The sequence below is a fragment of the Acanthochromis polyacanthus genome, chromosome 4, assembly GCF_021347895.1.
Source record: "Acanthochromis polyacanthus isolate Apoly-LR-REF ecotype Palm Island chromosome 4, KAUST_Apoly_ChrSc, whole genome shotgun sequence".
NCBI classification, from domain to species: domain Eukaryota; kingdom Metazoa; phylum Chordata; class Actinopteri; family Pomacentridae; genus Acanthochromis; species Acanthochromis polyacanthus.
Window position 1 is genome coordinate 35,929,258 of NC_067116.1, and position 26,870 is coordinate 35,956,127.

Below are 26,870 nucleotides of genomic sequence, written 5' to 3' on the forward strand. Positions count from 1 at the left end.
AATTCTCTCTCTCATTCTCATTCGCAAACCTCAGTTCCCTTCTGTTGCTCAAAGCTCACTTTCTCTGTGATTTTATGATTGTTCAGGCAGATTTAGATCTGGATCTCAGTTAAATGATATGTCAGCTAATTATGAGCCAGTGTGCACCTTTACTATAGTTGTTCTGGCAGTTCTGGCAATCTGTATCTTATCTGATGGATTTCCCATCTTTTAATCTCATCTCAGAACTTGAATTTATGGACTTACTCTCTGATGTGTGATCAATAATCTGCTGTCGTTATTTTTATCCCTTTATCTTGTCTTTATTGATTTACTTTAGCTAAGTCCTGTTACACATTGTGCAGTTATAACATTATTTTATCAGACTGGTGTGTTTTCATTGTGCATTGTGGGTCAGATAATCAGCATTTTTCTGATTATCAATGATTCTCCAATGTGATACATTTATTTAAAAAGGTCCTAATTTGGGAAAATAGGAAACAACAAATTAAAAAACAACTTTTTGAGGTGGATTTCGTGTTGAGCTGAGCAGCACTCGTGAAGCAGGGTAGCTACCTTTGCATGTCAAAAATGCCCTTTATCAAGCACAGACAACAATTCAAACTTTCTATTTACAATGCAGAACTTCCTGTTTAACAAGTCCAATAGAAGAGGAATAAGACAGGGCTATCAGAAAAACACACAGAGTGACGGCAGCTCACCATCTAGGCTTAGGAAAATACCAAAGGAGCACAGTGGCTGATAATGCAAACCCTCACTGGGGTCTTTAGTAATCAAACATAATTATCCTTGTCACAGTGTTCTCAAACACACTGATAATCACATTCCCACGCACGCTCACGCACACACACATGGACACTAATCATGGAAGCCTACGCGGGGATCTTTCTATTGATTCTGTAGCTCTCCTTTATTAAAATGCACGCCTCTGAGAGCGAGTTGATTTCAGAGTAAATGTCCCACTCCAGCGATGCCCTGCTCTACTCTGTCCCCGCTGCCCTTTTTGTGCCCTTTATTCCTCTCCATATCTCCAGCTTCCTCCTCCTTCTGTCTTTCTCCAGTGCTTTTTGCCCCCTTCTCCCCACTTCATCACTTTCCATCTCCATACATTCCCTACTCCTCCCCCCCCCCCCCGTATTGATTGTGCTTCCTTCCAGCTCTTCTACCCCCCTCAACATCCTTCTTTGTCCCCCTCTTTCTCCGCCGAGTCACTTTTTCTAATTCCAAAACCGTCTACTTTCCTTCCTTTCTTCATTCCGCCATCCCCTTTATTCCTCCGCCTCCCTCCTCTTTCTCCATACATTTAGCATTTTATCCAGTCTTTAAGTCCACCAGTCAGTCACTAGCCAGTCGAATGGTAAAGTACCTGCTCAAATGTCATCAGCATCAATTCTGAATCTCAATCATCTCAAACAGGATGAAAGCAGGGGGCTCATAAAGGAGGAGGGGGCTGCATAGGGTTGGAGTTCTGAGATAAAGCTGACAGCACACTTCATTGGAGGAGGAGGAGGGGAGGGTGAATTAGATTACATTTTCTCCATGTCATTTCATTTTCTTTCTCCTCCCCCTCCCCCCGTCCGTCGTCCCCCCCACCCCACCCTGCCACAATCCTATTGTAGATATTAACTAAAAAGCGCCTGGGTGTCTCGCCTGGAGCGCCGCCCGGTCCAGGTGACATTTTGACAGAGTGGCCTCGGGCTTGTTGTGCTAAGGTTTGCCGTAGCTCCGCGACTACACAGATGGGATCTATAATTGTGGTGAGCTAGCCAGTTAGCTCTCGCTTGAGCCTGTCAGGAAGCACGAAAGATACTTCTGAAGACGAGTGTCTGCTCAAAGAGCCATTGTCTGGTATTATAGCTGGAGGTGACAGGGCTATTAAAATGCACACAGTCTGAGCACCCACGTGTGTGTGTGTGTGTGTGTGTGTGTGTGTGTGTGTGTGTGTGTGTGTGTGTGTGTGTGTGTGTGTGTGTGTGTGTGTGTGTGTGTGTGTGTCTCGCAGTGATGGGTGGAGAGAGGTGTCTTTGGTATAATCCACTCTGTGACACAAACCTGAGTGCTCTCTCTCCCTCCTTCTTCCCCCTCTACCTCCTGTCTTCCTCTCTCTATCATCCGGCCCTCCCTCTTTCTGTCTCTCCAGAATAAATCTTTAATGGAGGTTTTATTGTCCCTGATCAGCATTCAGCACTGTGCATGTTTATGCAGCTTCATCACACATACACACACCTCACCTGTCCCTCCTTCTGACTTGATTGTCCCAATTTCACATTCTTGCTCTCTTTCTCCTCCATTCTTTTTCTCTCTTTTATCGCATCCACAAATCAATTTAACTTCTGCAAAGAACACGTATTTATTTCTCTGTTTCATCACTTCTTTCTTTCTGTAATTGCGGGAAAGAAACAGCACTGTATGCTGTGGGCTTTTTTTTCTTTTTTTTGCTAAAAGAGTGCCGTTTCTTCCTCCCCAGCGGGAGCGTGAGTGTAGGGGAGCAAAAAGGTGCAATGCTGTGAATGTAAATCCTGATTGGGGTCTTTACTCAGCGGACCAGGAGAGGGATGCTTGTATAAGCGACAACAAAGACAATGACAGGTGAGCCTGCAGCGATGATTGATGTGCATCCAGCTAAGGTGTGTGTGAGTGTGCAGTTGCTCGTGTGTGCGTGTGTGTGTGTGTGTGTGTGTGTGTGTGTGTGTGTGTGTGTGTGTGTGTGTGTGAGAGAGAGAGATTGAGCAAACTACATATGTATTAAAGACGCAAAGGTAAAATTGTGGCAATGCGGCTCCTCTGTTCACAGTGGGACAGCAGGGGAATTATGGTATCGCTGTCCTGCAGTTTACACAAACACACACACGGTGCCAACAAAAAGTGCGGTGCTTGGGCGTACATCAAAGCATCACAAGGACAAAATGTCCCTCTGTGTATGTGCTATTGAAAATGAATGTTGTGTGTCTTTATACACTCCTTTACAACATTGGGACAACGCATACGACATATCGAATGTTTCTACAGCTTTAAAATGTACAAGCTTGTGCATTTGCGTGTGTGTATGCTATGTACTATGAAGGATATGTTTTGTCCTCTAAAAAAAGTCAACGTATCTGTACATTCTAATCAGTGCCGTTACCCAGCAGACTCACACAAAGTCACAGCTGCACACAAACGCATGCATGACAACACACCCTGAATGATATAAACTCCACTTTATATTCTGAAGTTTCCACCACTGGCTTCACCAGAGACCTGCTTTCAAAAAAGAAATTCATGTAGCATGTGCTTTTTGTCTGGATGGGTGTGTGTGTGTGTGTGTGTGTGTGTGTGTGTGTGTGTGTGTGTGTGTGTGTGTGTGTGTGTGTGTGTGTGTGTGTGTGTGTGTGTGTGTGTGTGTGTGTGTGAGACACAAATCTGTTTACAGAGTCCTATTATGAGAACTCGCCTCCTTTCTGGGGACAAAAAGCAAATCCCTGTAACATAAATCATAACATTTTAACATGAAGACTTCAGCTGAGGTTAAAGTGTGGGTAGGTTTCGGTTGAGATTAGGTGGAAATTCGGAAAGAAGTGGTAAAGCTAAGCAGGAAATTAATCTTGAAAACTGTACAGATATGAACTGAGATAGCAGTGATGAAGGGAGGAGAGAAGCAGGAGATGTAAAGAGAGAGAAAGAGGGAGGGAAGGAGCGACCTTGCTGCAGGGAAGACTTCTTCACAAAGGCTCTCTGTAGGGTCTCTGTCCACCACAGGTCAATACCCCAAGGCTACATACACAAACCAACAGTAATATATACACATGTAGTCCCACACAGACACACAAATACAGATTTCAGAGGGGCAGAAGAGAAACAGAGGGACCCTGAGGGCAATCTCTCTCCCTCTCTCTCTCGTCTATCTCTAGATAGAGTTACAGTATTAAAAAGACATTTCATCATTTTTTTACTTCACCTTTCTGCACCAAAAAGAGTGACCAAGGAGTATTTTTGTTGCATTATCTTGTAAAAATAAAATCTCTGATTGCTGTCAGTTACATTTGAATGACCTAAAATATGGTTCACATAGACAGTTTAACCTCAATACAAAAATCTGCAAGCAATGTTACATTTGAGGGAACCATAGAAACAATAATGTCTAATAAAAGCAGAACAAAAACCACACAAGCAGTCAAGTTGAGAGAAGAACCTTTTCGCTTGAAGGTTATTTGCAAAGTTGTACATATAGGTTGAAAATGACCAATTGGGTTTATATAAGAAGCCAGCATCCCGGTTATGAAGTACCTTAGGTAGGTATCGTATCCCATTTTTGACCATATTCAGTGTATACTGTTTACGTGGAGAACAGAGAAATCTGGTTATTCATATTCCCAGAAACGTGATTCACACTAGTTTTCTGATTTGTGGAGGTGCCTCTGATGTTTACAACACACCAAACGCCAATTTAATTTGACATTCCTGCAACCTTTAGCCTCGCTTTAAGAAAAAAAAAAAACTTTACTGTGGTTCTTCAAAATGAGCACACTTTGGCGTGTAGCAGCACTACTAAATGCCAACATGCAGATCTGACTTATCCACCTTACCGTCAGCAATCAGAGATGAGAGCAACAGGAAACATCAAACATGTCCTCCACTTTGACCGGTGCCGGGCTGTCACCATCAATGACACCTCGTAGCACAAGAGAGCAGCGGGTGAAGAGGACTATAGAGTGGTCATGATGGAGTTCAGCGACCCCGAGAGCAGAGAAAATTTCCGTGTGAGTAGAGCAACCTTTTACGGGCTCTGTGATCCAGGTGAACTGTTCCTGACACCACAGGAAACAACAGTAAGAGCGCCAGTTCAGTTACCGATGAGAGTGGCCACAGTCTTGTACAAACTGGACAGGTGTGGAGAATAGTGTTTGTATTGTGTTTCGATTCGTCATTCGGCTAAAAATCCAGCCTGGGCAGGTAGTCAACAGCAGTCAGAAACCAGCATAAGATGCACGCATGCAACAGTGCTCCAGCTAGCATAATCAGATTTCTCAAAACCTGGACAAGTGCTTATCCATGTTTCTGAAATCAGGATATGATGTTTACATGTGCCAATACAAAAATGAGATACTTCAGTCCCAGAAAGACCACAAAACATCTATGTGATCTTCAAACTCTGCACTGAGCTTCCTCAAGTTTTAACTGCGTCGGATGTACGGTTATCAAGATGTGGGAGAAACAGACAGAAATCTTAAACTACAGTTAGATGAGAGACCATATTAAAGTACTCTTTATATATTAAATATATACATTTTACTTAAAGGTAGTTTAGCTACAGCAATACATGTCAGTTTCACAAGACTCAATAGCTGTACAGGTAGGAACACTTTATTTCACCTCTTCATTTTTTTTTCTTTTCTTTGGCCATTATGATTCAGACTTAGCTATTGTCTGATTTTAAAGATAGAACAAATTCATGCCATTTGCTGCTTTACGCTGCTTTGCCTTTTACCACTGTGGCCAAATCTTAAAATGATTGATGGATTGGATGCAGCTTTTTTTTCTTTTTTTTCTTTTTTTTTTTGCTGTGATACATGAACACATAAAAGCTTGATAACAGAATAAATACCAAAATAATGGGTTTTGTGAAGGAAAATGCACGACAACTAGCACTATAGTGTTAACATGTAGAGGCAACAGACCTGAAGCAAAATGTATAAATTTAAGTTTTTGGTGCAGCATATATCACCGAACAAGTAACACATCTTTGATAAAGACATGTTGTTTGTTATAGATGTGTGCTCTAGAACCTCCAGATTTTATCTGGTTGCCTTGTCTGATCTCCAAGGCAGATAATGTGCAAACTGAAGGACTGCAATTTACAGTTTCTTTCATAATCAATTCACCTGCAGTGTATGAATTAATTAATTGCTCAGCCTGTAAGATGTAGAACTGGAACAGCCTGAAGCCCAGCATAACACCATTAAGATCACAGTAGAAGTATAGAAATCACATATGGCATTTTCCCTTGAAAAATGACCTAAATAGCGAACGACACATAAAATACATCCATCAACTAACTGATGCAAAATTTTTCCCAGAGGCCCTCTAACAGGTTGATACAGCCATGGTTTGGAATCGACATTACACCTCCAACACTGCCTCAGTATCCTTTTAAAAATTGATCACCTCCAAGACCAAATTCCTCTTTCAAGGCAGCAGCACATCTACACAAGATCAACACAGAAATCATGCATGTGCTGCAGGAATGTGGAGTTCTGTGGAAAAAAAAACACACACACAAACTCGCAGATCTACACACACCTTGGCACACTTGCACTCCTAGTACAATACCCATTCTCACCCTAACTGGGTCAATCCACCATCTATTCTGCTGGGGGAGGGAGGAGACATGGGTTTTTGTTTTTTTTTGCTGAAATGGAGGAAGCAAACACCAGAAAAAGCAGCCTCACTGGGAACGAATCTGCTGCTGGTGAAATCTAGGACAGCCGTTTGAAGGAAGCTAGGATGGAGAGGAAGGAAACAAAAACGAGAATGGGTGCCAGGGTGCCACGAGAAGGGGGGTAGAAAGTAAAAGGATGAAAGCAACAAGGAGAGGGAATGATGAGAGAGTAGAGGGCAGAATGAGAGAAGAGAGGGAGGAAAGAGGCTGTGGAGAGGACAGTGGTTTCATTAGTGAGATTGATTAGATGAATGGAGAAGCTAACAGCCTCTCTGCTCTTTAGCTAAATGCCATCTCTGGGCCTATCAGCACCAGCTCCAACAACAACACATAAATTAGAGAGAGAGAGAGAAGAAAGAGAGGGCGAGAAACAAACAGAAAGGGAGCATAATCATCATCATGAAATGCACACAGCATGCTGTACGTAACGGGGGTCTGAGACCACGAACTACAGCGAATGGCTGATCACCTCATGTCATTGAAGGAATGTAAGCTACAGCATGGTGATGTATTTTGTCGAAGTATTTGTATGTGTGTGTCCATGTCTGTGTAGCAAAAAAAAAAAAAAAAAAGGCCCTTGAGAGGTTCAAATCTGCCCCTGATTTCACTCATTTTCTTTATCTATGAAGCATCAGCGGCCTCACATACACTCCCAGGGACACACACACACACACTGCACACTGGCACACAATTACTAATGACATTCACCCATCCTGAGGGTTCCTTTCTAAAATGTTGCCTTTTACATGGAAACTTAACAAGTGTGAAATTAGAAAGGTTACCAAATAATTCATGCGCACACGCAACAACAAAGCGTGCGGCGGGGATTGGAGCTCAGATGGGGAAGAAGTCCTAATTGAAAAAACCTCTTCCTTCCAGGATGTTTGCTGCTGAGAAGGAGACGGCACAATAAGGTAATTAAAAAAAAAAGGGCTGTGTGATGCAGCAGGGTTTATCTCAGGATTGTCACACACTGACTGATATGAATTTACATAAACAAATCATATTTTCTGCCCTATTAATTGTATGTGAAAATGTGCTTGTGTTTGTAGAGTATGAGAAGAGGAACAAAATGCTAAGAAGTACAATCGCGGCGTTGAAGAGTCTGATGCGTTCGTCCTTCAGTTCATGCTTTTGTGTTGGTGAACAAACATTCTGCTGAATGATCTTTGAGCAACGTGCGAGGATTTTCTCTACAGAGGTCAATGGGATATTTACTTCCTGACACATGTAAGCTAGCTTCCTGTCCCCTTCATACAAACGTCCATTCAGCATTTCTTTCATCAGTCGTCCTGAAAGAAAAAAAATGGTGTTGCTGTCGTTTACAGTTCATACTCCAAGATCAAGGAAATGAAAATATGGAAGGACAAAAGAATCACCTCACTTTGGTGCTCACTGAATAAAGAAAGTATGTAAAACCAATGGAGGGTGATCGGCTAAGGTTTGATGGTTCTAGTTGCTGTTGCGGATAAGGTATCAATAGATACCTACAGCCTCCAAATACACCCCAATGTCAAGTCTTTCATGCACCTGAATTTTGTGTTTTAATTGTGCGCTTTTAGATCTGATGCCTTTAGGTGCATCTATGGAACATTCCATCAAACTGTTTTCTTCTTGGTATTCATGAGGCGTTTATCACCATCACATATCGCTATCGTTTTATCACCCAAGCTTACTCTGATGTCTTTGATCTATGGCAACATTGTAGAATTTTGCCTTTGATGATGTTGACTAGAACCAGGGTAGACTTACACAGTGCAGTGCTTGCACTGTGTTGTGCTTTTGTTTTGGAATTGTTGTGTCCTCAGTTTTTGGACGCAGAGCAGCGCTGTGAAAGACAGCATGTACAAACCACTTCACTCCAATTTGTGCTTTCCATCTCTGAGTGTCGGCAAGGGTACAAAAGGGTAATCAAGACATACATTTTCATCATCTACCAAAGTCCATGAGAGAGCATGTGGATCCCATCTGCGAGCATTCCAGAATACGTGACGCATGAACTGTCTGTACTACTAGAACTGTGACAGCAAATGAACAAGGAATACAAATGGGGCTCTGAACAAATACTTGTTTAGAGGAGACTCCATAGGAGATTCTTGGTGATCCACATCTTTCTAATTCACCACTGAAAGAGTTATAATCGAAGCAGTTGTTGCAGGACTTTGGAGAGCTTTGAGTTGTGCATGCATTCCATGAATGGAGCCCACACACAGTGAGAAGTTCTAAATTCTCCAGAAATCCTGTGCTAAAATCTGACCACTGTGCTTAGCTAGACATGAGGAGCAATGCGACCATCAGCGCAGACCAGCGTGGACCTACTGTAGTGTCTACAGAACATTGTGCACGTTTGCAGTCTGCTATAAAAGTCTGAAATGTTCTATGCACACAGATGTGGGAAGTATTAAGTGGCCGCTACTCTGTATGGGATGAAATTGCTAAGCAACCATCAGCTGATACTGGTACGCAAATGTCAACAAGGCTGTTTAATTTTAAAGAAGAAAAGCACTCAGAGAGCACAGTACTCCATCAAGGATGCTCAGTTGCTGTATCATTTCCGACAGCTGAAATCTTGAAAAAACTGTCTGAAATCACAGCACTGTAGAATGTGGCCATTTAATATAGATGTATCCACAAACAAAATAACCTTACGCTTAACACAGGCGTGTTATGCATGTGTACGGATACCAAATTATGCAACGCGTGGCAAAAATTCATGCAACTTGGATACACCCCCACAATTTAATAAGTTGTTTCCTGTATTAATTGCAACTGATAAGTCCTGAGCGGTTGATTTTTAGTAGAGCGATCGAGTGTCAGCAGGCAGCTGACATAGCATTCATTTATAGTCACAGTTACAGTGATGCTGTGGCGCTATCTCGCAGTGATAAAGAAATTTTTTAACAAATCCATGGATCCAGACTATATAACAAGCATGACCGCCAAAACCTAATCATTTGGTCTGTGTGTCATTTCTGTCCTTCCCTGAAAATTTCATCCAAATCCGTTAGCAAAACAACTCAAAAATGGTCTAACAGACAGACAGACAAACCAACGCCAGTCACCACATAACTCATAAGATCTGATGATTGGCAGGGAATGCAACGAACAGACACACACACAAACATAGACCCATTCATTTGCAAGTGAGATCATTTCTATCTAAGCTTTAGAAACATTTCTATCCATCCATACTGTTCATCTGCAATCACCTCTAATGTCATCTTTCCTACTCCTTCACTATAATTCCAACTTTCCTAACTACATCTACGCTGCTTAACTCTCCCTGTCCATTTTCATTTCCTGCCACTTGAGTGGTCTCAGTATGTCAACCTGGTGATGCTGTGCTCATTAATTTCTGCAGCTTTCAAAAACTAACAAGCACACTTGCTTCAAACTGATACTGATCTTTTTGCTTGCTTTCACATCATTATTTCTCTCATTTGTCATGTGGAAAATCAAGTGTTCCTGGAGTGACAATCCAAAAATATTAAATTCAACTTTCTTTGCCTTTCACAGAGCACAAGCATTAAGACAAGAAAATGCAGTTTAGCATCTAACCACAAGTGCAAAAACACCAGTAAAATGCAATATATACAGTATGGGTATATATAGTGTGTTACAGTATATAGAGAAGAAGCAGCATGGAAAGGCAGTGGTATGAACTGTATAAATTGCATGAACGGCATTGAGAGTATGTATACAGCAATAACGATAAAATTAGCATGTTATTCACATAGTGAACTAGTTATAGTCTCCTCCCTGTCTGCTAAAATGAGACTTTCATTATGAGATACTATAAAAACTTCTCCAGTGTGGTTTGACAACACATCAGACAAACTAGGTCATTTTGAGCGTAGCCTCTGCTTTCGATCCTAAGCTATTTCTATCTTGTGAAAAATGGTGTTTGTTAAAGTGTGCTACACATTTAATTAAAATGAAAAGTTAATTATATAATTATGTCACCCTTTTTAAAGTCCTGTGTCCAAATTAGAATTGTTTTCAATGGAATTTACCATGTGTTCTTTTCTGTGAATATGACCTTGCACTACAAGCAGAAACCAAAGGTTTTACATGGTCATTTTTCACCCTCTATAAGGCATGGTCTATATTTTTCAAGAATATGTTTAATTGCAGAGCCACATCAGCTGGATATAAGACAGGGGATATACAGTAACAGCTGCTTGGAGGCACACAGTCACCAGTAGACTGATTCTCCCCTGCTATCTTCACCTTTCCTCTTTCCCCCCTTCTCCTCATCATTTTCACTCAGGATGGAGCACAGTTTGCTCCATTAAATTTGTAATGACATGCAAATGAGATGCAAATCCCTCCCAGAGGAGTGGACTGCTGGAGGGAGGCTATCTGATGTCAGCGTTCAAGAGAGAACCACCGCCTCAGGAAGAAACATAGAAGAGAAAGAGTGTGCATGTGTGTCTTAAGAGTGTGTGCATGCCTGGCTATGTGTAAAAGAGAGAGAGAGAGAGAGAAGGGGGGAAAGGCAGAGCTGTTGAAAAGGGGCTAGGGCATTGATTGCAGCTGTAGAAAAATGTTTTTGATTTATCTTGGACACAGGAGCAGAATGGGACCTTCAGTATCACGGCATGGCAGAAAAACTCAGTCGAGGAAAAATAATACCCTCAATCTGTCCTCTGTACAGCTCCAGATAGGAGGCAGGGGGAGAGAGAGAGAGAGGCAGAGGAAGGCGAAGATAGAAAAGAACCAGAGAAATGTAAGGAAGAAGATGGAGATTGGGAGGGAGAGGAGGGGGGGAGTCAAGGAGAGGCTGATGCAGCCATGCCTGTTGACAAGAGAAAAATACACCTTTCACAGAGAAATAAAGCTTCACCTCCCTCACTGCTGCATTCCCTCTGACATAGCAACTCATCTGGCCTCGCCTCGCTCACACTGCAGAGAGAGAGAGAGAGGGGGACGGAGAAAGAGAGAGGCACCAAGAAAAAAAAAGAAAAGGAAACTACATCAATCTGCTTCTCTGACATCAGCAGTGAAACTATGTCTGTAGTTTATTTCTCTTTCACACACCATAGTCTCCCAGCGTGCACCATCGCATATGAACCACAACGTTTGTCAGAGAGGCAAACCTTGAGCTCGCCTCTTGGCATCGGTCCTGTATCTATCTGCTCTCTCATCCACCTCTCTGTCCACCATTTTTTTCCTTCCACTTCGTCCCAGTTTAAGCTCAGCTGTGGCTCAGAGATAAATACATAAAGTTGGACACAAAAATACAGTGGCCATTTCTCTCACCCTTGCTCACTTTCTACAAACAAACACCCGCGGGACGGTGAGTTGGTGATAAACCTGTGCTATTTTTAGCTGTAAACACAAAGACAGCGTGGCTGAGCTCTCCCAAAACTCCCACCAGGACTGCAACGCTGTCGGCTGGAAGCTTCACTGACCTACTATAGTTTTTACTTGTCAGGGGCCGCGCACGAAAACATTAATCTCGCGCTATGTATGTGGAATTTTATGTTTTTAGAAGCAGCGGCCATTTATTAGCAGCCACACAGCTTCCTCCACTTAACAGAAGTAACACCGCGCCAGTCAACCAGTAAAATCAGACGTGTGACATTCACGAAAGCCTGGAGAGATTATAGGCAGAGAGACACATACTTTCATGTTTTATTTGCTTAACTGTTTGTGCCCCACTGCAATACACAAACTTCCTATTTTCAATAATGCTATGATTCATTATTTATAATTACTAAGCATTTTATGTCTTTCAACTATAAACTCACAAATGCTTATGTACTCTGTATTTATAGTTACTTTGCACAGTAGGGCTGAACAGGCAGAATTTTGAGAAAAATATCTAATTGCGATTTCAATTTAATTCTTTAAAGTCAAGGTTCAGGTCAATATTCACTGTTGATTAAAAGCATGTGATGGAGTATTAACACACGAGAAACCACCAAAATGTGTAAAACCACAGACAAAATATACCATTGTTCCTTTCATTTAATTGGCTTTTAATCTAATTTTACTGTTTGATTTTAACTGGAAAACACTTTGGTCACCTTTGAGTGTTAAATGCTCTATAATTTTGATTGATTGATTGAAAATAAGTGAACCCATGGGTGAGGTGCCTGGAAAATGTACAAGAAGTTGCTATTAAATAATGAGACTGGGTTAAACCACAGCATGCAAACATGAACAATTCCTAAAAGGTCCAATCTGCTCAAATGAATAAACCTGGATTACAGCATTAGTCTCATTATTTCATAGCCACACCTTGCATGTCCTAAATTTCAGTGTTTGCAATTTGCTATCTGCATTGTTTCAAATTGCTATTTCACTTCAAATGCCATGTTTGTACAGGCACTATAAAGTTTAAGCAATGCCAAGTATAATACTAGTAGTCAATGATAAAACAGAGGCGCAAAACAGCAGCGTATATTTTTGGTTGGAGGACCTTGCATTTTTTATAAGTACAAGTTTAAAATGGAAAATTCTCCGTATTCAGACTCTCAGCAGTGCGTCTGTCATTACGGCCACAGCACTTCAGCGTGTCAAAGCCATGCAGCAGAACAGCAGTTTGTCCACCATCATCTTAGACCCACATCTCTTCAAAAACATGCAACATTTCTATATTTTTATGCAAAGAGGGTGAGGACGATTTAAACAATATAAGTGGGCTTACTGGGCAATCACTCAGCTCCTAAGCAAACTCAGATCGCTTTGGTAGATCAACAGGGTGGCAGCAGTAAAAGCATGGGGAGCAAAAAGCACCGCTGTGAACATTTGCAGCGATGCTTGCTCAGAGGCACATACCAGCAAAAATGACCAGCAGTAATAATAAGGGTAGACTGTGAGGGATAGGGAGAAACTGTGCATCTAAAGAAGACAATTTTTGAATATGGCATCTTGTTTTAGACAATATATCGCAAAACTAAATTTAAAATAACAAAACAACAATGTAAAGATATTAATTAATTTTGCTTAATGATTCAACAATAAATCAATTTTCTGTCAGTTGTTTTTGCTTTTGTTGTAGAAGAGAGATTAGTTTCATTTGCACAAAAATCGTCAAATTGTCGTGAGGGCTGGACCTGAATATCCGAATATTCAGTGGTTATGGTGGTATCTGAATATTAATTTTGAGATCGGATATTCAGACCAACCAAGCCAACCAACTTCAATTAAATTTTATTTATCTAGTGCCAATTTATTACATACATTATGTCATAGCACTTCACATAGTAAGATGAAAATCTTGTAAATTTTAAACAGACAAACCCAAGACATCCAACGTTATGTCCAGATTCCACTGGAGCAAGCACTTGGCAAAAGTGGGAAAACTTGGGTGGGTCAACTTCTGTTTATCCACACTTTAAAAAAAAACAAAAAAAAACTTCAATCTCAATTCCTTTGCTTGTCCAATGATCTATCAGCCTGCTTTCTCTGAGCAAATAAGTGCCATCACACTGTTCTGTAATTTCATTTTAATCCTGTTACCCTCCTGTTGACCGTGCTTCCCTCCTCTTTCCCATCTCCTCCTCATCCAGATTGTCCAGATCATCGCAGTCTGTCTCCTGCTAATCTATCTCCAGCACCACCATCATCTAGACTCCACAGGTCCGGTCCTCAACTCCTCATTTTATCTTGGACTCTGTTCTCTGATGTCGCTTCATACCACCGCCAAAATAATTTGGATTCAGCAAGCTCATGTTTCTGCAATAAATTTTGTACTTCTCTCCTTATTGAACTGTGGTAATTATGATTATGATGCTGACTGTGATGATAAGTGTAGCCCCATATATCATGCTGGCAAGTAATTTAATACTTCTGGCATCAAAATATTTTGGCATGTAGTCACTGTGGAAAAGATACCGAGGGTGTGCTTGTTTTGTGCAGTTAAGCGAGTTAGGCTAATCAAAACTCTTAAGCTTCACTGCTTTGGGAAAGACATATGGAAGAAGACTCAACAGAGTAGGATTTTTAAGTAGAGGAATTGTTGGTGCACTGAAAAGAGAATTCTGCACCAAAATGCTAAAAATATTACTGACAATAAGAAAAAAAATCTATTTTTGAACCAGTTTTGTTAGTTGAAGATATATTTCTCAAAGTATAATATACATTTCTGTTCATCAAATGGTCAGAATGGGATAATACACAGATTAATTTCAGGTAAGGTAACAGACTCACCGTTTTTATTGTATGCGGACAAACAAATAATGCTGACTGTTGTGCATAGTCACCAGGCCCGGACTGGCAATCGGGAGAGGCAGGACTTTTCCCGGTGGCCTGCCTTCTTATTGGCCTGCCTGGACAGGCCAGCCACGGACTGGCAGGCCAATGAAAAAAGTTGATCGGCTTTTTGGCAGACAGGCCAGAGACAGCAGCGCTAGAAGCCTTACAGAGTACACGCCCACCCTCCTGTCACTCACACAAAGCAAGTGCTCTGAGCTCTAAATCAGAAGGATAGGGATTGGTCAAAGTGACATTTTTTTAGAAGAAACGTGCCATGATTGGTTAGTTGCTTTATGGCCCGCCCCTTCATAGCGAGAACGAACTGCAGAGCGGTGATATGAGAGTGAGGCCAGAGAGTGGAAGGAGCGGAGATTATGGAGCACTCTTACTTCAAGTAAGTTTACAAACGGTCGGTTCTTCTCACAAATGCATCATCAGACTTCAAAGGCCAAAATATAATAAAAATGTCTGGCCCAAATAAGCTCCACAGGTGTCAGGTGGGTTGCAGGAAGCCTGAAAATGTTTGAGACCCCCTCTTCAGGTAGGACAGGCAGTTGACTTACAATTTTCAGTTATAAAATGAACATTGGTGTTTGCATATACTATTAGCTATGACCAGCTGACATCTAAATGATTTGCTGACAAAATAATATATATATTTTTTAATTCCACATGTTATATAAATAATAGGAAAAGGAAAAGATTGGAAAAATTGGTGAGGGTAGTGAAGAGATTACAGAAGAGAAAAGTACTGGACTGTATGGAGCTGTCGTTATGGTTGTGTTTAATAGACTTACTGTCTGTTTAGTAGTGTTGTAATTGCTATAACATAACTGTAAAAGGCATATTTTTGGAAGGAAAAAAAACACAATTTTGGTGCATTATCCCACGTGACACAACCCTTGCGGTGGCGGAAGTGGCCTGACTGATTGGAAATCTCCCGGCCTGAATTTCTTTCCCAGTCCGGCCCTGATAGTCACCCTACAAAGGCCTATTCTGAGTCTGAAAAAAATCCACTGTGGAGCTAAGCAATTGTCACATGAATGAAATGAAACATTTTCTTCTTATATAGAATCTGTTCTCTTTACCTCAACTGTAGCACTGTACAGAGAAGATAAATCCCACAAATCATGCCACATCGGGATACTTAGCAGCTTAAGTTAAGAGAATGTTATGACATGTCATTAGTGTAGCATATTTTTTAGCATTAATGTAGAGGGGTGGCTGCAGGGACAGATTATGGACTCTGATCATTATATTCTCAACAGAAATGTTTGCCATTTTCACCTTTGTTGTCAAAACTAGTGGGCATAGTTGTGTATTCACAGCACATAATCTGCTGCGCTAGGTTGCATTGCATTGCAGTGGACAACTCACACAGCCAGAACGGCGCTGTCAGACATCGTCGACAGCACAAAACACAAAATACAGAGCCACGAGCACACATAGCTGCACAAACACACACATCCATACACATACATGCACACTGCGGATGCTGGCTGCGATTGTGTGGATTGAAATTGTAGACTGTCCAGCACACTGGATGTATATGTATCAGCAAAGTCCTGCATCATAATGTGTTTGTGTTTCTACACACACAAATAACACAATACTCGCTAAACAGGGTCTTACCGAGTTCAAACACTGAAAAACACAGCAAGACAACGCTATAACACTGCGAGAAACACCCTAGTATCACACTTTTAATAACACATCTAATGCTGCCCTGCACCTCCCTCTCTTTTATTTCCACTCTTCCCCATCAGTAGTAATGAAAAACCATTAAAATGCTTCGGACTGCAGGCACTTCCTTTTTTTCCCGGGCTGATAAAGAAGCTGCACTACTGTGAGTTAGTCCCTGGGTCCATGGTCGAGTGAGCTGCACTCAGACACCTGCTGCTCATTAACCACAAACAGGGAAAGGTGACCACTTCAATCAGGATATTAAGACAGGAAATGAAATGGACAGAGAGGGTACATAAGGGGGAGGAGGAGGAGGAAGACACACAAAAACGGAGAGGAGGACTGAGGGTTATTCTTTGGCTTCGTGCCCAGATGCAGTGTTGTGTCCCTCACCCTTGCTCAGCTGCAAATTTCCAGGCGCTCAGGTGTGTGCGTGTCCCTGCCCTGTCCACCTGACATCTCTTAACAGTAATAATATATTCCCTCCTATTAATATGTTATGGATCAGGGAGTACATTATCGATTCGCCAGCTCAGCCATACCGCTTCCCTGCTCCACATTCATTTTAAACAACCCTGTTCCCTTGCTCTTGTATAGAAGTGCATGTTGTATTATGTATAACTAAGCTAGCGGTGTGATATTTGCTGCAAACATGTCTCTAACAGGAACTATACGCTCACATTCACCTTCCTCCCTGCACAGATTTATCTTCCTCTGCTTGACTCAGACATGTGACTTGAAAGCCGCTGTCCTCGTCGGATATTGCCAGAGAGAATCAATGAGGCATGTAAGGGCAAGTTGCAACTGCAATTGGTTGGAAACTAACTGGGACTGAGCGCCTCCAACAAACCAAGAACGAGAGTTTAATGGTACAAGCACAATAAGTGAATTAGTGAGCGAGCAGGTGAATGAAAGACTCGAATGGGCTAGTTTTCAGAACTGATTGAAACAGCGACCTGTACCTTAGTCACATGATTTATTGGTGAAACTAGTGCCGATAGACTCACACGCTATGTTTGGATTGTCCACTCACCCACCATACAGTCCACTATGATGAATCAGCCGTTTTTAAGGCAGTCTGAATTCTCAACTGTAAATTTCATCCAATATGTAGTGCACTAAAAAAATAAAAATCAATGCCAGACACACCAAAATACAGAAGATCTGCACTATTGATTGACTTAGACCATCATGCATTGCAGCCTGTCTCTTGGTAAGAAAAAGAGAAGGATCTACCTGCTAGATAATGCGATTTTCTTAAGAGCCATCATTATTACTAAAATGCCTACAGCAGCCATATTTGAGACAATTAACTGCCATTATTAATTTAACGGAAGAAAAAATTCTCAACCGACAAGACAGAAGACCAAGGACAGGCATGTTAGAAACTGTATTGTACGTTAACTACAATACCTGGGCCATCAGGTGGAGGCTTTTACTGTTTAATACTGTACTAATCCGAAGAGGTGGTCACTTGGATTTCTGTCAGGTATTACTTGGCATTTGGTAGTTAAGCTAAGAAAGTGCAAAGAAAGAAAGGGTCTTGTGGCGGTAACTGGCTTCTGGACGAGAGACTAACAGTTTATGCCAGGTGGCTGGTCACCGCTTGTGTGTCATTTCACTGCAATTAAGACATGGAATGCTCACTGGGTACATGTTGTGCGATTGATTATTGATTGATAAGGCAGCTGACGATTGGTTAAGGAAATTATTCATGAGTGATACTTTGTTAAATTGGTCATTTTTGAAAGATTTAAACACTATAACAACAGTGGGGCAACTGCTGCTTTAAAAACAAATGGTTATTTGAAGGTACCGACTGCCTTAGAGACATAACATTTAATTAGAATTAATAATATTCCTTTTATTGCCATTGCTCTATGACATCACCCATCTGCCCTTAATAATGCTGCCTGGAAAGAGATTTTCCACTTACAAGCAAACAAAAGCCAGACTAAGAACCAAAAAAGGACCCCAAAACAGCCCTACTGTGCTTCAAACCTGACACTGCACGTCTTTGGGTGTCTGGCCATGCACTCACCAGGTTTGAAGGAGATTGAATGAATGGTTCTTGGGAAATGTGACGAACACACACTGACACACAGATTCCATAATTTGCTAGAGAGATTTACTTCAGTTCAGCACTATTTATGCACACAAGGCATTAAAGAGTTAAACTAATTTGAACAAACATTTTAGGTAAACAGAATCAAACTTACCGTGTCTCAAAATATTTTATTCCATTTATTCCATCATTAAGTTAAAAAGGCCAACTGTTCACCTATATATAGGTAAGCTATAAGTAGCTGACTACGAATATAACATTTTTAAACAATGGTAAGTATAATATTTACCGATTCATGTGGTGGTTTTTGGTTTTGTTTTGCTTTTTGAATACATTTTAATAGAACATCTTTGTTAGCTGAGAAAACAAAGAGACATCACCTTGGGTTCTGCATTTTTGTCTCACAGACCAAACTGTTAATTGGAAAAACAACAATGCTTTATTAAAATAAAATCTTTAATCCAGTAAGTGCACAGTGTAACATCTGTTCAGTTGGTAAACAATACTACGAATGTCACAAACAATATTCACCATTTGCATGTGCTGTGAACTCGATACAACAAATACGAGAACAAAACGAGCACATTTAACATTTAACAAACATAATTACATGTTACTAAAAGGATTTTTGCAAATTGCATCCATGACATCCGACATGGGAGTGGCACTTAGTTATGCACATTCACTGCTCTGGATTTCCATGGAGTCATTGCAGCGGCTATCCCTCTGAAACAATTTGTTGATTACTAACAAAACAAACTGAAAATGTGCAACTAACCTTGCGCTTTATTTTGTTTTTGTCAAATTAAACAAGCGCTGTGCAATTTTTTACTATTTTCTGATATTTTAAAGACAAAATGATGAATTGAGAAAATCATCAGCAGGTTAATCAATACTGAAAATAATGGTTAGCTGCTACCTTATTTTTATTTACTCACAGCAGCATCAAAATCCAACAAATTCAAGAAAAGATAAAACGTCCACTGGCCCAGAAAAAGTCTGCCAAAAGCCTTGGTATTGCCTCTGCTCAAAGAAGATACTGTACGTGTTCAGCGACACAACTTCCACTGCCACACTCCATCACTATAATTGATGTTTAAGTTTCTGCTGCATTGCATTTCACTTACAACAGCCCTTTGGATCAGTCTGCAAAAAACAGTGACTATGCACTTTGCTGCTGCGCCCACATTATTTCTAAACTTTTCTCCAGGAGGTAGGCCAAGCTTTTCTGTTGCAAGAGGATTTGTTTTACTTAAACATGTATATTTCTAAAAGGTTTCTAAAAGTGAATACTGGCACCCACAAAAAAAAAAGTCAAGCATAGATCAATCTGCAAGGACACACACAGAAACTAACAGACATTAAAGATATGCAAATAATATAACACCGTACAATTTAATCTGTTATGTGTTGAAATTAAAAAATGAAAAAATGAAAACTAGTGACATTAAGATCTTAGTGTTCCCATGACTTCAAATCCTGGCTAAATATTTCATTTCCTGGAACGATAATACAGGAGATACCCTAAATATCAGGAAAAGGACAGAACATGGAATCTATCATTTGTAGCTTAAAATGTAAAATAATTAAATAGTTTGAATATGTCACCTTTCACCTTTTTCCGCATGAATTCAGTACATAACTGTGAATGCCTGACTTTTAGCAGCTTGTGGAAACACTGACATTGTGATCACTGCGTTTCCATATCGACATGTTTGCCTCATTGGCAAGTTAAAGCAACTTAAACTGCTATATTACCCTTAACTGCCTCATCAAAATGATCACTTGTCCCAAAATGAGTTTGAATTTTAGAGGTTATTAGCAAGATGTGTGTAATTATGTTATCAAATTTGCTAACTTGTTGCTCTTTGAATCCTTTAGCAAGTTAGCAGGTCTGCCAGTGTGATCCTTTACCAAGATGAATGTGTTTGCTCATTGGTCTACATATGTAAAGCATCTTTCAGAGATGTGGTCTGTTAAATGTGTGGCCTCGCCCTGACTGTTGGCTATAAGCAAAATAATGCCCTGTTTTGCAGTTGTGTGTCAACTGTGTGGACAATCAATGCACAGGCAGGTGTAGTGTGCTTATAAAAGAATAAAATAAGCGGTTGGGATGCCCACTAAGCTTGCAAGGTAGAAGCAGAGTAAAGCATACACAGGGTTAAACATAATAAAACAAGGAGTAGATCTTTTCAACAGCAGTGCATTTCAATACATTTCGAGCATCGGTGTGTCATGCAACGCTAGAATATTTGAAGATCTTATGATTCAGGTAACAGCACTTTCTTGAAATATGGATGCTGACATGTCAAAGCTTAGAGCAATACTTTCAATGTCTTTCACTGTCAGTGCTTCTTTTTTGATGTGTTTTGGCAAACATATCTCTGACATCTGAAAACCCCTAACCACCCACCTATGGAAATTAGAGTTTTCAACATCTACAGACAAGCAATCTGCACTCACAACCACAAACTGGAAGACAGCATCGCTTCTACACACACAAATAACACTTTGCACATGCCAAAGCTCATGACATTCATAAGAGGAAATGAAAAGGAGCGTTGTCCTGTCCTGGGCACGGGCATGCAAGACGGCGATTGTGTTGAGTCAGTGTGATTACCTGGGAGTCGATCTCTGGAGGCAAACGCTGCCGAGTTATCATAGTGTTATTATTCCCAAACTAATATCATAGCCTGCCAATCACTTACAATGCATTTCTTAACCACATGCTGACAAGTGTGGTGGTGCGACACACAGACGGAAGCACGTTTAGACAGCAGCACACTCAGACAGACTTTACACATGGTGAGAAGTGATGAGACGCACACAGAATGAATGAATGACTGAAGCCAGACACACACTCGAGCAAACAGGCTGTAGGCCAGCAGACATTTACACACACAGATTTCCTCAGAGGGCCCCAGGGCGAGTGGGAATCGTCCTCTTCATCTGAAGTAGGGAGGAAGCCCATTGGCCAAATTAGATTGTGCCATTTCCTGACGGAGTTAAGCATCAATCTGCAGCACTGTGCCGTGATTCGCAGTGACCTTGGCCTATCACAGCGCGGCGTCTGGGAATGCTCGGAGCGCCTCTTAATCAGACCTGGAGGACATGAGGCCTATGATGACATTACTCAGCCTTTATCTCTCTACACACGTCCCTCTGTTTCCCTGTCTGTCTCCCAACATGCCCTCTCCTCTTTCCCCTTCACCCCCCCCTGAGCTCCGGGGTGAGGAGGTGGCTCCGCGGCTCCAACGGATGCTTACTTAACCCGACCTCTGAATGTAATCCATGTTCATTGATCCCTTTCTACACTGACAATTTGCCCTCACAGTGCTGACCACAAAACGTGGCCACTTTGTATTAGTTGGGACCCACTTTTCTACTCAACAGGTACATCAACAGGTTAGCTTGTGCACCGTTGTTTGCATTCAAGCATCGATTCTCATGGCATGCACACACATGACCATCCTCTAAACATACACACTCACCCTGTTTCCAGAGCTACTGCAGTCCCTCTGTGAATGATGAGATTGTGCTGAGATGGAGATAAATGAGCCTTCATTACAGCCATGATAGCACCAAGCAGCACCAGAGAGAGGGATGAGAGGAAAAGACGCTCCCTTTTTCTTTCCCTTCGTCCCTCATTTACCATGTCCAAGGGTGCTTAATGCATAAAGGACACAAAAGGACAATGTACATATTCTGGGCTTTTTAATAAATATGTGCATTTATATAGCCCTGTGCTTATACACATATACACACACACGCCATATAAAAGAAATATGTGCATTTATATTGCTCATTCACACACACATCTACAGAGTGCTTCGAATCAAACTCCATCCATAGAGCCTATACAGCAAACACCTACATAGATAATGGAATTCTCTGTCAGGATCTATCAAGGAAAAGCTTTTACCTCCACATGGCTAACACACTTATGCTGAGCTGCACACACACACACACATTTATGCGCACGCAACTTTGTCGAAGTACACAGCCATGCCGCATGCCAAATGAGTACAGTAAAGCACGCCGTTTTAGGTGCATTCGGCCCATTTGATGATTGAAAAAGATTTGTAAAATCAAAGATATAAAAAGCCTGTCTCATTGTTGGCAGACAGTGTAAGGAGAACGTAATTGGATTTTTCCCCTCTTGGTTTAACAGATGATGTTGTGCTGTACGGAGGGTAGAAAGTTATGAGCGCTGCACAGCACCAGTACACACATTCAGACACACATGTACATAGAAAATGTAGTACAGCAAACAATGCAATATTACAAGTGCCTTTATGATATAGTAGACCTGGGTTATTTTCAAACAAAGTAATATTACCAGTCGTATCCACTCTATATGAGTGCCACTATTCACAGTCAGTATTAGGTGCTATAGCAATACAGAAGCAAGACCAGAATTTTAACAGCCTCAGGACCAGCAAAAGCCAGTGTGTATATGTGTGAGTATACAGTATATGTGCGTGGCTGCTGCTGAGTCACGCAGGGTCCAGAATAGATTGGCCTGAGTCGAGCTTAATTCTCGGTAGGTCAATGCCTAGTTGTTACCTGAGGGAGGGCTTGATGTGATGTCATTGGTAAAAGGAAACCAAAAGACAGATACAGGAAGAGAGACCATCCTCGAGGCATGCAGACCAAAAACCCGGACTTTACTCGCAGGTACACACAGTATATTTCCCTGTATGCTGCACTTTCCAGCTCTGGCTGTCGAACAAACAAATGTGCACAAAACATGTAGACGCACAAGAATTCAGCGAAGGCCTGGACTGGCTGTACGCCAATGCAATGACTTGCAGGTTTTGTTTTTAATTGCTTTCCCATTTTCCTGTCCATTCATCCTCCCACATCTCTGTGCTCTCTACCTGACTGTCAGTGGTACACACGTTCCACAGGATTATATGGGTAAATAACTAATTCAACCTCTGAATTAATAGCAAAATCAGCTTTACAATGAGATTTCCCAACATATACTGAATCAGCGTTTATCGCATAATGCACAAACATGACAAGTGACTGACAAAGAGCAGCTTCCCAGTGAGCAGTTTGCCATTGAAAAAGACAAACGACATTTTTTCGCAAATGTTTTGAAGACGTTGATTGAATGGTAACATTGAGACTATAGGTAATCATGATTTGCAGGAGTGCAATCCAGTGCAAATAAAAGACTATTGTCATTTTAGAGTTGAACACACAGAAACAAAAACAAAAGATCTGACAAGAGAGAAGAAAAATGTTGACACAAGCATGGATCGCACCTTTAACCTTGTTATTGATAACGGACGTCTGAAAAGAGTGATTCTACTATTCCAAAGAAGAAGCACTACCGACAAATTCCTTATTCAGAGAAAGACACATTTTACCTTTGTGATATTTTATGAGAAAGATGCAATTCATTGAAATTATGTCTTGATGACACTTCATTTACCAGTGGAATGTGTTGTGGTGAAATATCTTCACTCTAGTTTTTCTTTGCCAGCAAATTTTGTGAAACATAATGGTCCTACTGCACCACACTTATTCTGCTATATGGGGGGGGGAAACAAAACAAAAAAACTTAGGGTTGTTTATATTTCTATAAGCCAATTACAGTCATCGTAGCTGGGCTAAACGAAGGATGCAGCTGCCGTGTTCCCTCAGAATTACAAATGGAATTGTTCTGGTGAAGCATTTGCATCCAGGAAAACAAGCACAGTGATTAAAGTGGACAACCGGTCCTCAAAAAAACAAACAAAAAAACAAAAAAACCAGGGCTGCTTTATGCATTATCCAAATTGTCTTGAAAACTTGAAATTGTCAGTGTGGTCGGTTGCTCACCGGAGGTTGTCGTTTCTTAGAACAACACAAATGGCAACAAGCAGGTAGTGGAAGCCAGAATTAAAGGACAAAGACAGGCTTATGTCTGCATCTTACATCTGGTGAGCCAGACTATCTTCACTCTAAGCGACGTTACCACTTTTTCAACCTACAACTGAAGAAACTGTGAAAAATAAATTAATTTGTGCTTCACTGTACACTGATGTAACTAAATTTTAGCTAGTGGAAAAGAGGTTTGCTAGCAATGAATTTCGTAGCCCCAGTTGATGTCAAGTGGTGACTTCTCAAGACCATTTGTTATCAGTTATATGAGACACAATTCAGGCCTTCTAACTGAGGCACAGCCACCCTGCTCAAATGATATGATTCAACCTCCAATTATTTTCAGCAAAACTGCTCTGCAGCTTCTAATCTGGTAACAAGTTCTGCAATGAAGCAGCGTGAGTTCCTGCAACACGTACAGGTAGGGATGTACATGAAAAAATGACAAACTGTAACTTCCACCTGATCTGACATCCAGTTCCTAATAACACAGACAATCTGTTTATAATGAGGACCTCAGGCCTTCAGTCAGCCAATAACAAAAGTACTAACACTATGATGTAATCCCAGAGAGGAACAAATTACAATAATTAAAAGACCCACACATACACTCACACATACACACACAGTGGCACTCCCAGATTTCTATGAGATCACACTTCTCCAGCCTGCAACCTTGAGGCAGCGCCCAGCCCACAGTGACTGATATTTCGATTCAGGCGTTTTTCTCACCAAGCCAAGTCCGAGCCAGTAAGAAAAGACGCACAGACACGTCTGTCATCCTCGCTGAGCTCTAGCTGGCACAACATACATCTCCCTCTCCCTCCTGCTCCATCCATCTCCAGTATTCTCCATTTATATTTCCTCTCACTCTCTTCATATCAGCATCTCTATATCTGGCTTCTGTGAGAATGTATTCATCTACAACATGTCAGATCTCTCTTTCTCCTTATCTGCTCCTCTTACAACTCTTCTCCCACAGCTTTGCACTTCTTACTTGACTGAACACTTGCACTGAATCCCAGTATGACGCTACCTGTTGTTGCAAAGTCTACCCCTCTAATATGTTTTACTACTTCATAGAAAGCATCCTTCCCACTGTATCATGCACATCACCTGAATGCAAATTCAAACCCACCGCAGACTCTCTCTTACTCATCCTTTCAAAGTGCTGACACACACCTGATGGATCCTACGCTTGTTCCCGTTTCCTCCTCCTCTGCTTTTGCCACCACACCACGAAGGTCACTCCTGGCCCGCTGTCGCTCTTCCTCCTCCTGTCTTCCTTTCCTCTCCTCTTTACTATCTGTCTCTCTTTCCCTCTCTGCCTTGGCCAGAAAGAGAGAGAGAGAATCCTTCCAGGGGCAGGAAATCCTCAGCTACAGACAGAGACACTTCAGGACTGTAGAGCCTGGCTGCAACTGAAACACACCGGAGCCGCCGGCTGACTGAAAGTGTTTGGAGGGAGGCGAGGCTACGGTCTGCACCACGGCAGCCTACAGACACATGCACAACCAGAGAGCTCAGAGAGTCGCTAGCTCAAAGCTCACCGCAGCAGAGCTCCGAGTCAGCAACCTAGCGCCCCCCTCCCCGCCCGGCTCGATCGTGCTCTCCCTCCGTCTCTCCCCCCTCCTCTCTTCGTGCATTTACCACATTCCACCTAATAGCAGAATCCTCTCGTCCTCCCTTAACTAAAGTATACATCACTTGCAACCTCACCTCAGTGATTTCCCTTCAGTCAGGCAAGGAAATGTTGCAGCCGAGATGCAGGCTGCATCCTTATCGTCTCACTGATGCATTCTTTCTCCTCAGTGACAGTTTATTTGTGCACATGGGCTGAAAGGAAAGCTTTAGCGGACCCCATTTAGTGAAAATTTGCATTTTTTTGCTTTGTTAATATGTTCTTATACTGTTTTTTACGTGCAAAATAATGGCTCACTGCCATGGCAAAGCATCCACTGTGAAACATACATATACCTCAGTCAGTCTGCAGGGTGGGGTTTTCTCTGTCATTATTAATATCTACAATTCATTTTCAGCTCAAACATCCAGCCATCCATCTATTATCTGGACAGCGTTTAATCCTCATGGGGGGGGGGGGGGCTGGAGCCTATTCAAGCTGACTTGGGGTGAAGGCAGGGCGCACCATGGACAGGTCACCAATCTAGACAGACGAGCACACTCACATTCACACTGACAGACAATTTACAGTCATCAATTTTTTGTGAGGACTGTGGGAGGAAACCGGAGTACCCATACATGCACAGGGAGAAGATGCAAACTCCATGCAGGAAGATCCCAGGCCCAGATGAACCGGGGGTCTTCTAGCTGCAAGGAGACCGAGCTAACCACCAAGCCACTGCAGTCTAGCTCAAACGTGTGGCTGATTTACTCCAATATTACAGCTTGTCATTGCATAGTGTAGTTTTACGATGTTTGAGCACAACTGTCGGTGAGCTGGTGTGCTCAAGCTGCTGCAAGTGGGTACAGGTGAGTAATCTGGACAGTTGAAGGAAGCAAAGGTGTAGAGTAATATCCATTTTAAGGAAGGAAAAGATTTCTTCCATGCAAATTCTTTTAAATATTAAGCTTTGATACACAAAGAAGAGATTTTAGAGGTTGAAA

General features: G+C 41.6%; 1 protein-coding gene across 3 annotated transcripts in view; it reads right to left on the reverse strand.

Annotated features, from left to right (window-relative positions):
• The window catches only part of dab1a (DAB adaptor protein 1a), a 234,734-nt gene extending 208,909 nt beyond the window's left edge, over positions 1-25,825 (reverse strand). For all 3 annotated transcript variants that reach the window (XM_051946933.1, XM_022192685.2, XM_051946932.1), the window contains exon 1: positions 25,428-25,825. The gene's annotated coding sequence lies outside the window, so the exon portion shown is untranslated. The remainder of the gene's footprint in view (positions 1-25,427) is intronic.
• Between the last annotated feature and the right edge of the window lie 1,045 nt (positions 25,826-26,870).